This window comes from Petaurus breviceps, unplaced genomic scaffold (genome assembly GCF_028583685.1).
Source record: "Petaurus breviceps papuanus isolate PSGF00001 unplaced genomic scaffold, PetGlider_PUasm1.0 90723, whole genome shotgun sequence".
NCBI classification, from domain to species: Eukaryota; Metazoa; Chordata; class Mammalia; order Diprotodontia; family Petauridae; genus Petaurus; species Petaurus breviceps.
The window spans coordinates 2148635-2157408 of NW_027187323.1; positions in this window are offsets into that span (position 1 = coordinate 2148635).

Genomic DNA, 8774 nt, shown 5'->3' on the forward strand with positions numbered 1-8774 from the left:
TGCACATACATGTTGATCACCATAGTGGATAATTAAAATTGGTTACAATTTGTCAGACTGTTGGCTTATCTGGTGGTGTGGCTTCTAGTCTTGGAACTCCAATATTAAGGAAGACCCCAAGGTCAATGGAAAGAAAATGTTAGGCAGAAGCAAGCTGTAATATAGTCTAAGAATTGCAATGGAGGAGTTATGTAAAATATGGCATTACATAAATTAATAATTGAAAAAAGATGGGCACAGGTAAGTTGTGTCCTGTGTTCCTGGAGGAAATAACCAAATCAATGAAATCACAGATGCATTGGAGCACTTAGGATATTCAGATATTCACATTGGTTTTATCCTGAAAGATGGTCTTGGTTCCATTAGGAAAATTGGTTTCTTCTGTAGTCTGGAATTGTTTCTTATATTACAAAACTGCTAAAATTCCTTCCACTTCAGTCATTTTTCACGTAGCTGTCAAAGCAATCTCTCTAAGCCACATTTTGACCCATAGCTATTTCTAAAGCCAAAGTATGAGAACATAGCCACTCTCATGCGGAGCTCTAAAGTGTGACCTTGATGCCAATTGGTAAGGGAATTGCAGAATCCTAAAGAAAACTCTAGGGCATTTAGGTGACACAGTGGCTAGAGCTCCTTCATCTTTGTGAGTTCAAATTCGACCTTAGACACTTACTAGTTGTATGACCCTGGGCAAGTCACTTAATCCTGTTTGCCTCAGTCTCCTCATCTGTAAAATGAGCTGGAGAAGGAAATGGCAAACCACCCCAGTATCCTTGCCAAGAAAACCCTAAATGGAGTCACAAAGAGTTGGATACAACTGAAATGACTGAAACAATTGAACGACTCAAAAAAAAAAAAAAGAAAAGAAAAAAACCGAAGATTCTAAGAGGCCTGTCAGGTAAGTGTGGTTTTCTCTCTCCTTCTGTGTAAATCTCAGATTACAATCCTCCCTCAAGGCACTAGAGATTTCTGCCAACATGAGATTTGTATTCATTAGGATTCTGTGGGTGCAGTTACAGGAATCTACATCCCACACGCCTCAGTGCTAGCTTGCCCTGTTAGTACAAACACTTACTCTAAGTCTGACAGCGGACATCCAAATATCTCAGGTAACTGCAATTCTGGAGAAGCCGAAAATGAAATCAGGGTAAACCTGGATTTGCCCCTCATTTTTTACAAAAAGTAGAGGAGCTCTTGTGGTGTTGCTTTTTTTTTTTTTCACAATCCAGAAAAAGAAAAGTTTTGATTTTACTTCTTGGCTGCTCTCTCCATCACCACTAAACCTAAGCTGTGACTATGTTATTTTATTTTTAGCCAAATTGCTACCCTGTTTCTAACATGTACTTCATTATCTCATTTAATCATGGATTATCTTTCCACTTAATTAAACTTGCTTCTCAAACTGAAACCCTGCATTTAAAAGAAAAATGCAGATGTCATGTAGAATGATTTTACTAATCTATTATATCAATCACATAATTGCTCTTTGCCTCCAGATGGTTGAAGACCAAGTATTGTTTGGAACTCTGATCAAAATCTCTCACTTGTCTGTTTCTAAATTCCTTCATTTTTGGAGTGGGGGGTTAACCATGTAAAAATCCCATCCCTGAAAACTACTGAGAAAATAATTTACCACATCAAACTTGTTCAAGAAGTCTAAGCGTCTTAGAAAATGTAGAAATCTCTTTTTTAAAATAAAAATTAACACAAACTTATTAAACATGTTTAACATACATTAAAAAAATTCAAACCCTAGTATTTGATCAAAACCACATTTTCCTAAATAAAATTGAGTACAAAGGCTTTCCTTGAGATAAAAAAAATCTCTGAAATATTTGTGTGTCTGTATAGGATTGTATGTAGTGCACATATGCACACGTATATATCCATGTACACATACACACATGTACCAAATTCTAATGATTCCCCTTTAAAATGCTCCATTATGTAGAATTCTCATCTAAAGCCATTAATCAAAATGCTTTGCATTCAATGTCCCTTTGCCTCTGAAGGGGAGCTGCGTATGAGAGCTGGACCTTCAGGAATAATGAATTCCTTGTATTATCAGAGGTAGTAATAATGCTATGGAAAGGACAGCGGATGGATTTAGAAGACCTTGCTTCTGACACTAATTAACTGTTTATCTGTGGGACACTGGACAAGTCATTTTCTATCTGCAGTCCTCAGTTTCCTCATCAAAAGGAGGAAGGGAATTAACATTTACATAGTGCCTACTATGTGTCAGACACCATGCTCAATATTCCATCCTCACGACAACCCTGCATGGTAGGTGCTATTATTAGCCCCATTTTATAGGGTCACAGAACTAGTGCCTGAAGCTAGAAATGAACTCAGGAATTCTCAGCTCCAGTCCCAGCACTCCATCCACTGTGCCACCAGCCACCTCTAAGAAGTTTCTTTGAAGATCTGCTGTATTTCCATGGTGTTTTAGGGTCAGGAAGATGTATTATTTGGGAGTATGAGTTGAACCATGGGCACCCTGATAAATGATACTGGAAAGACTTCCTTTTTGAGGTAAGGGCGGTGGGAGGAGAATGTAATTCAATAAAAACTTGATGCATGTGTACGTGGGTGCTGGGGATAAAAGATAAAGGAGGCACTGGTCTATTCATTTGACAATGTCTCTAATGCTATTTTGTTTAAAAGATGAAAGCATAGTTAGCTTGATGCTGAACTGGTTGAGAGAAAGAATAGTTATTAATGGTTTGGGATAAGCTAGGCAGCTGGGAGACACAATGGATTCTAGCACTGAGCCTGGAGTCAGGAAGACCCAAGTTGAAATTTGGTCCCAGACACTTACTAACTGTCTTGGTCTGTCAACTGTAAAATGGAGATAATTTAATAAGCACCTACTCTTATTTACTGGGTTGTTTGTTTGTTTTTTGGTCAGGATCAAATGAGATATTTATAAAGTGATTAGCCCAGTGCCTGGCACATAGTAGGTCTTTAATAAGCGTGTATTCCATCCATCCAATTTGGAAGGAGGTGTACAGGGGAGTGCTCCAGGGAGCTATACTTCCTTTGTTTGTTTTGTTTTGTTTTGTTTTTAATCAATGACTTGGATAGAAAGCAAATCTGGCATGAGTGTCAAATTTGCAGTTGACACAGAGAAGGGGAGAAAGTTTCAAGTAACAGGGATAGATAACACACTAGATGACACAGACAAGATTAAAAAAGATCTTGACAGGCCAGAATCTTGGGCCACATCCAATAAGATGAAATGTAACAGGGATGAGCACACAGTTTTATATTTGAGTTTTTAAAAAAAAATCAACTGTAGTACAAGATGAGGGAAAGTTGGCTATTCAACCATCTGAAACTAGTCTTAGAATGTCAGTGAACTACAGGTCATAAGGTTTAACAGTGTGATGGCCAAGAAGTGTAATGTGATCTTAGATTGTGTTGAGGGGCACAGGGATCAGAACTTCAGAGGCAATGGGTCTGTCATACTCTTTCCTCGTCAGATCTTGTATGAAGTGTTCAGTTGTGGGTGCTGCCTTTTAGAGAGGACACTTACAAGCTGGAAAGAGCTTTAACAAAGACAATTAGGATAATGGAAGACCTTGAGGTCATGTGGAGATGAGTTGAAGGATCTGGGGATGCCAAGTCTAGAGAAGACTCAGTAAAGTGATGGCCGACTTTAAGCATTTAAGAGAATGCCACATGGACAAGGGAACAGACTTGTCTTGCTTTATTTCGGAGAGCAGAAATAGGATCAATGGAAGAAAGATGTGAAGAAGCAAGTGTCAGTTTGATATCAGGAAGAACTTCCTAATAACAAAAGCTACCCAAAGTAGGAGATTTTTAAGTCAAAGTCAGAAGATCATTTGTCAGGTAGGCTGTAGAAGACTTTCTTGTTCAGGTGTAAGTTTATTCTGTTATACTTAGGAACATAAAATCACAGATTTAATGTTGGAAGGGGTTTCAGAGACTATCTCATCCAACCTCAGCTTACAAATGAGGAAACTAAGGTCAAAAGGAGTTTATATGCAGGGTCAGAGATATAATTTTATCCCAGAGCCAGTGCTCTTTCCACAATGCACACTGAATTATTATGACTTGGTCTATGTCCAAAAGGAGTCTAAATTTAAAATAGTCTTTTTGTGGGTTCGTATGCAAAAAAACAAAACAAAACAAAACAACACCCTCTACTACAAAAGAGAATAAAGTACATAAAAGAGATTTTTTTCAAACAGCAAAAGTTTGAGAAAGGCAGATTATTTTCAACTGTATTTTTCTCCATGACTAATGTTGATGAAGGAAGGGACAATAGGAATGAGGGTAAGGATAGCCATTGTTAGGCTCCATAGGTGATCAGAAACACAAAGCAAGTCCAACTAGTCAACTTTTCAACCACCTTCACCTTGGATATTCATCCTGGCCACAGTGTGGCAGGAAACATACCTAAATAAATGACTGAAAGCAGCATGGCTATGTCAGCGACTAACAGGCCAACAGTTTCCATCTGGGCAATGTTTTTGGAGTTTTTTCCTTCACTCTAAAATGGCAGGAGTGAATAGGTGTAGGCTAATCACACAGAAATCAAAGCATCTGAGGTCATAGAACAAGATGACAAATGAGATGTAGAAGGTCCAAAAGTTGAACCAAAGATTTTTAAAAGTTGGCAGGCTCCATATTTTGTTAAAGGTCAAAGTAAGAGTCAGCATCTAATCATAAAGGCAGATTACATTTTGCTCTAAGTAGGTGACTTGACAGCATTCAGACTTTGTGGAAAGCAGACAAGTTGCCAACTTTTCCTGACTTTAAATTCTTCTTTCAGCTTTCTGAATGTTTTTTATTAGTTTATTTTATTAGTTTAATAAAACTAATTAAAGTAAGTTTAATTAGTTTTATTAGTTCCCATCTGACCCTAAAGAGTACACATGCATGCTTTCTCTTCTAAGAAATGACTTACTTATTCTGATTGAACTCATAATAAAAACACAGAAATGGCTTATTCGAGGAAGTAGATTTATCCAAAACACATGACAAGACTCTATGACAACCATTCTTTATGACAATCCTAGTAATGGGAGACAAGGATAGCATGAATTCCACTTGTATCATTGTTTATTCTGAACGAGTCATTTGTATGCATAACTTACTTCCTCTTCTAAATTGTCAGCTCTATGAGTCTGACCTTTGTATCTTCCTCAGTGTCTCCCACCATGCCTTAATAAGTGTGTTAATTGAATAATTTATGGGCCTTACATTTTATCAACAGATTCACTCTCTTGCATTCTCCATGTCTGCTCTTTGCAAATCTCTCACCAGAAATATTAACAAGTAGCAAAACTGATCGGCCTGGGTTTTCTCTCTTATTGCTTACCAGAGCTGGATGAAATGATTTTACTACCAGAACAAATACTTCTCATAGAATGGGCAACATCAAAATATGAAACAGCTGCCAGTGTGGCAACTCCACCCACCAATGCAGATAGAAACCTTTTCATAACTTGCTGTCTAAGACCTAAGGAGTTGTCTGAGGCTTAAAGAGGTTAATAAGTTACCTGAGGTCATCAGGCTAATAATTGTCAGAGGCGGGATTTGAACTCTAATCTTCCTGATTCAAGGTCTAGCACTCTATTCATTTTGCAATGAGCAGCAAACAACAAAAAGTAGGCACAATTTCAATTATGATGATAAGTCATTAGTCACTTAGTGTTGCAATGTAGGTTTAACTCTAAATGCTTATGTAAAGGACCTAGAATTATGAAGTTATGCCATGGATCCCCACCCCTCCCCCATCTCTCTCTAGACCAGCTCCCCAATCTAGGCCGAGTGTCTGTTAACTGAAGTGACACTCAAATGATCCAAAGATGGCCAATGGAAAAAGCCAGAACACTGGATAACCTGCTCCTGGTACAATCAATGATGGACTACATATTACACATTTGTCAGGTCAGACACATCAGGCATGGAAGTCCTTGATGTGTGCTTAAAAGGAGGGAAACAGGGAAAACCTCAAACATTTGTGGTGGATGGGAGGGAATTCAATATCTGTTTGGGGAAAGAGTGAATTTTCAGGGTTGGGGGGGGTTGGAAAGCAGGGGAAGCATGAGGATATCCATCAACTTAGTCCAGGGGTGGGGAAACTACAGTCTCGAGGTCACAAGTGGCCTTCTAGGTCCTTGGCTGTGGTCTTTTGACTGAGTCTTGTTTTACAGAACAAATCCTTTTATTAAGGACATTTGTTCAGTGAAGTTTAGATTCAATCAAAGGGCTGCACTTGAGGACTATAGGGCCACATGTGGTTTTGAGGTTGCAGGCTCCCCACCCATGACCCAGACCACAGAGACAGAACCAATGGGAAAAAAATCACCAGTTGTTAATGGATTTGTACTAGACAATCCATCCATTTAGTACTCAAAAGAAACCCTGGGGAATAGAAAGAAACCAAAAATGCTATTAAACTGTTTCCAAACAAAACCATACGTAATTAATTTCAAACAAGTATGAGCTTTGAAAACTCAGATATTTCAAGCTGATGAATAAAAGGTGGGATAAAGCTACCTCATACTTCCAAACTGATGCTCCCTAAGCTGGGTTGGTGAGACTTGGGGATGATGATGCCTCCCTCCTCCCTGTTTTATAGGGAGGTTGGGAGGATTAGGGTGTGAAGCACTCAGAACATTTAAAAAGAGATGCAGCATAAATATAGACTTGTGTCATTGCTGTCATCAGCTCCTGAAACCAGCCCATAATAGTTAAAATACTGAATGGGCTCCAGGGCATAAACCATCACGACCAAGAAAATAAGTGTGCTTCTGGGGAAGACAGCCTACCAGTTTGCCATTTTCCTCTGTTTTCTACCTTCACAAAAATCCTTTGCAGATGCCTTGTCACAGTATGAAGTTACAATCAGTTTTTAGAGTTACAATAGATTCCCACAACACAAGTTCTGACTGGTCTTAATGAGAAGGAAAGGCTGTGAGTATAGACCAGATGGTGGACCTGTCATTCAAGCTACATTTTTAAAGGTTCATCACCAGAAGTTGACCACCAGGAAGTTAACTTCCTCAACCACTGCAACTAATTTAGAAGGATTGGAATTTGCATTTGGAGAGAGAGGGCTTAAATCTCAACAAATCTCTTACCATCTATGAAGACTTCCTAGTCTCTCTAGTCTTCTGAGTTCTAGTCTACTCTTTACTAGATGTTTCTATCTGCTGTCCTGTAGGTATCTCAAACTCACCATTTCAAAGCCCCTTCCCTTCTCTTTGCTTTGGTTTTCTTATTTGTACAAAGGGGGAGGGGGGAACTGAAATAGATGGTCTCTAAAGTTCTTTCTAGCTTTAAATTTATGGTCTCGTATATTGAGCAGCCAGAGTTCTGAAATCATTGGAGATGACAAGGGTTCAAATTCCACTCTATCACTTATAACCTTGTGACCTTGGGCAAATTACTTTAAGGACTGAAATTTTCTATCACAGCAAGAGAACCACAAATAGAGAGAGGTCAATTTTTATCATGCCAGAAGTAAGTTAATGAGCAGCAGGAACAATTCCATTAGAGACTTCTCTGCAATCTGGCTTCTGCCTTCATTACTAAAATTGCTCTCTCCACAGTCACCAATGATTTTTTAATTGTCAAATCTAGTGGGCTTTTTCCAATTCTCCTTCTAGACTTCTATACAACTTCCGATGCTATTGATCATCTTCCCTTGGATATTTTCTCCTAAGTTTTCATGTTTTTGCCATCTCTTGGTTCTCCTCCTGGCTGTCTAGCCATTCCTCAGTTCCCTTTTCTGATTCATAATCATGTCACACCATGCTCTGTACTGGGGCCTCTTCTCTTCTCTCTCTATACTCTATAATTTGGTGATCTCATAAGCTCCAATGGTCAATGATTATTTCTATTCAAATGATATCCTCCCCTGAGATCTATACAGCCCTCGTTTTTTTCCCCTGAGTTTTAGTCCTACATTGTGAACTGCCTATTCTTTTGGTTGTCCTGTAGGCATTTCAAATTCACAACGTGCAAAAGACAACACATTATCTTTTACCTCAAACTCATCCCTGTTCTCAACTTCTCTTTCATTGCTGAGGGCACCTCATCCTTCCAGAAGCCCAGGTTAACACCCTTCAGGTCCTCCTCAGTTCCTTACTATCACACACCCTCTGTCCAGTCAGTAGCTAGATCTTGCTTTCCTCTCCAGAACATCTCTTAGAGATGCCCTCTTCTCTCCACTCACACAGCCACTGACCCTAATTTAAGCCCTCATCACCCCTCAGTGGACTATTCCAACAGCCTATTTGACCTTCCTGAGGTGAGTCTCTGTTCACTCCAAGCCATCTTCCTCACAGTCACCAAAGTGGTTTTCCCAAGTATGATCTGACCATGTCAACCCTTCTACTCAATAAGTGCCAGCTGTTCTCTATTATCTTAAGGATCAAATATAAGCTCTTAACATTTAAAGTTCTTCCTAAACTTGGTCCTTTCTGCCTTTCCATTCTACTTACATGTTAACTCTGCTCCATGCTATGGTTCAGATATGTAATATCCTTTGGTTCTTCTATGTGAAGCACCACCTCCTGCCTTTGTACTCTCTTTCTCCATGCCTGGAATGCTCTCACTCCTCACCTCTGCCTCCCGGAACCTCTGTTTTCCTTCCAGAATCAGCTCAAGTGCTGCCTCCTACAGGAGACCTTTCATGGTCCCTGGTCCTGTCTGCCACTGGTGCGTTCCTGTTAAAGGTTATCTTGTATCCACTTTGTATCTTATAATATACTGATATATATATATACACACAT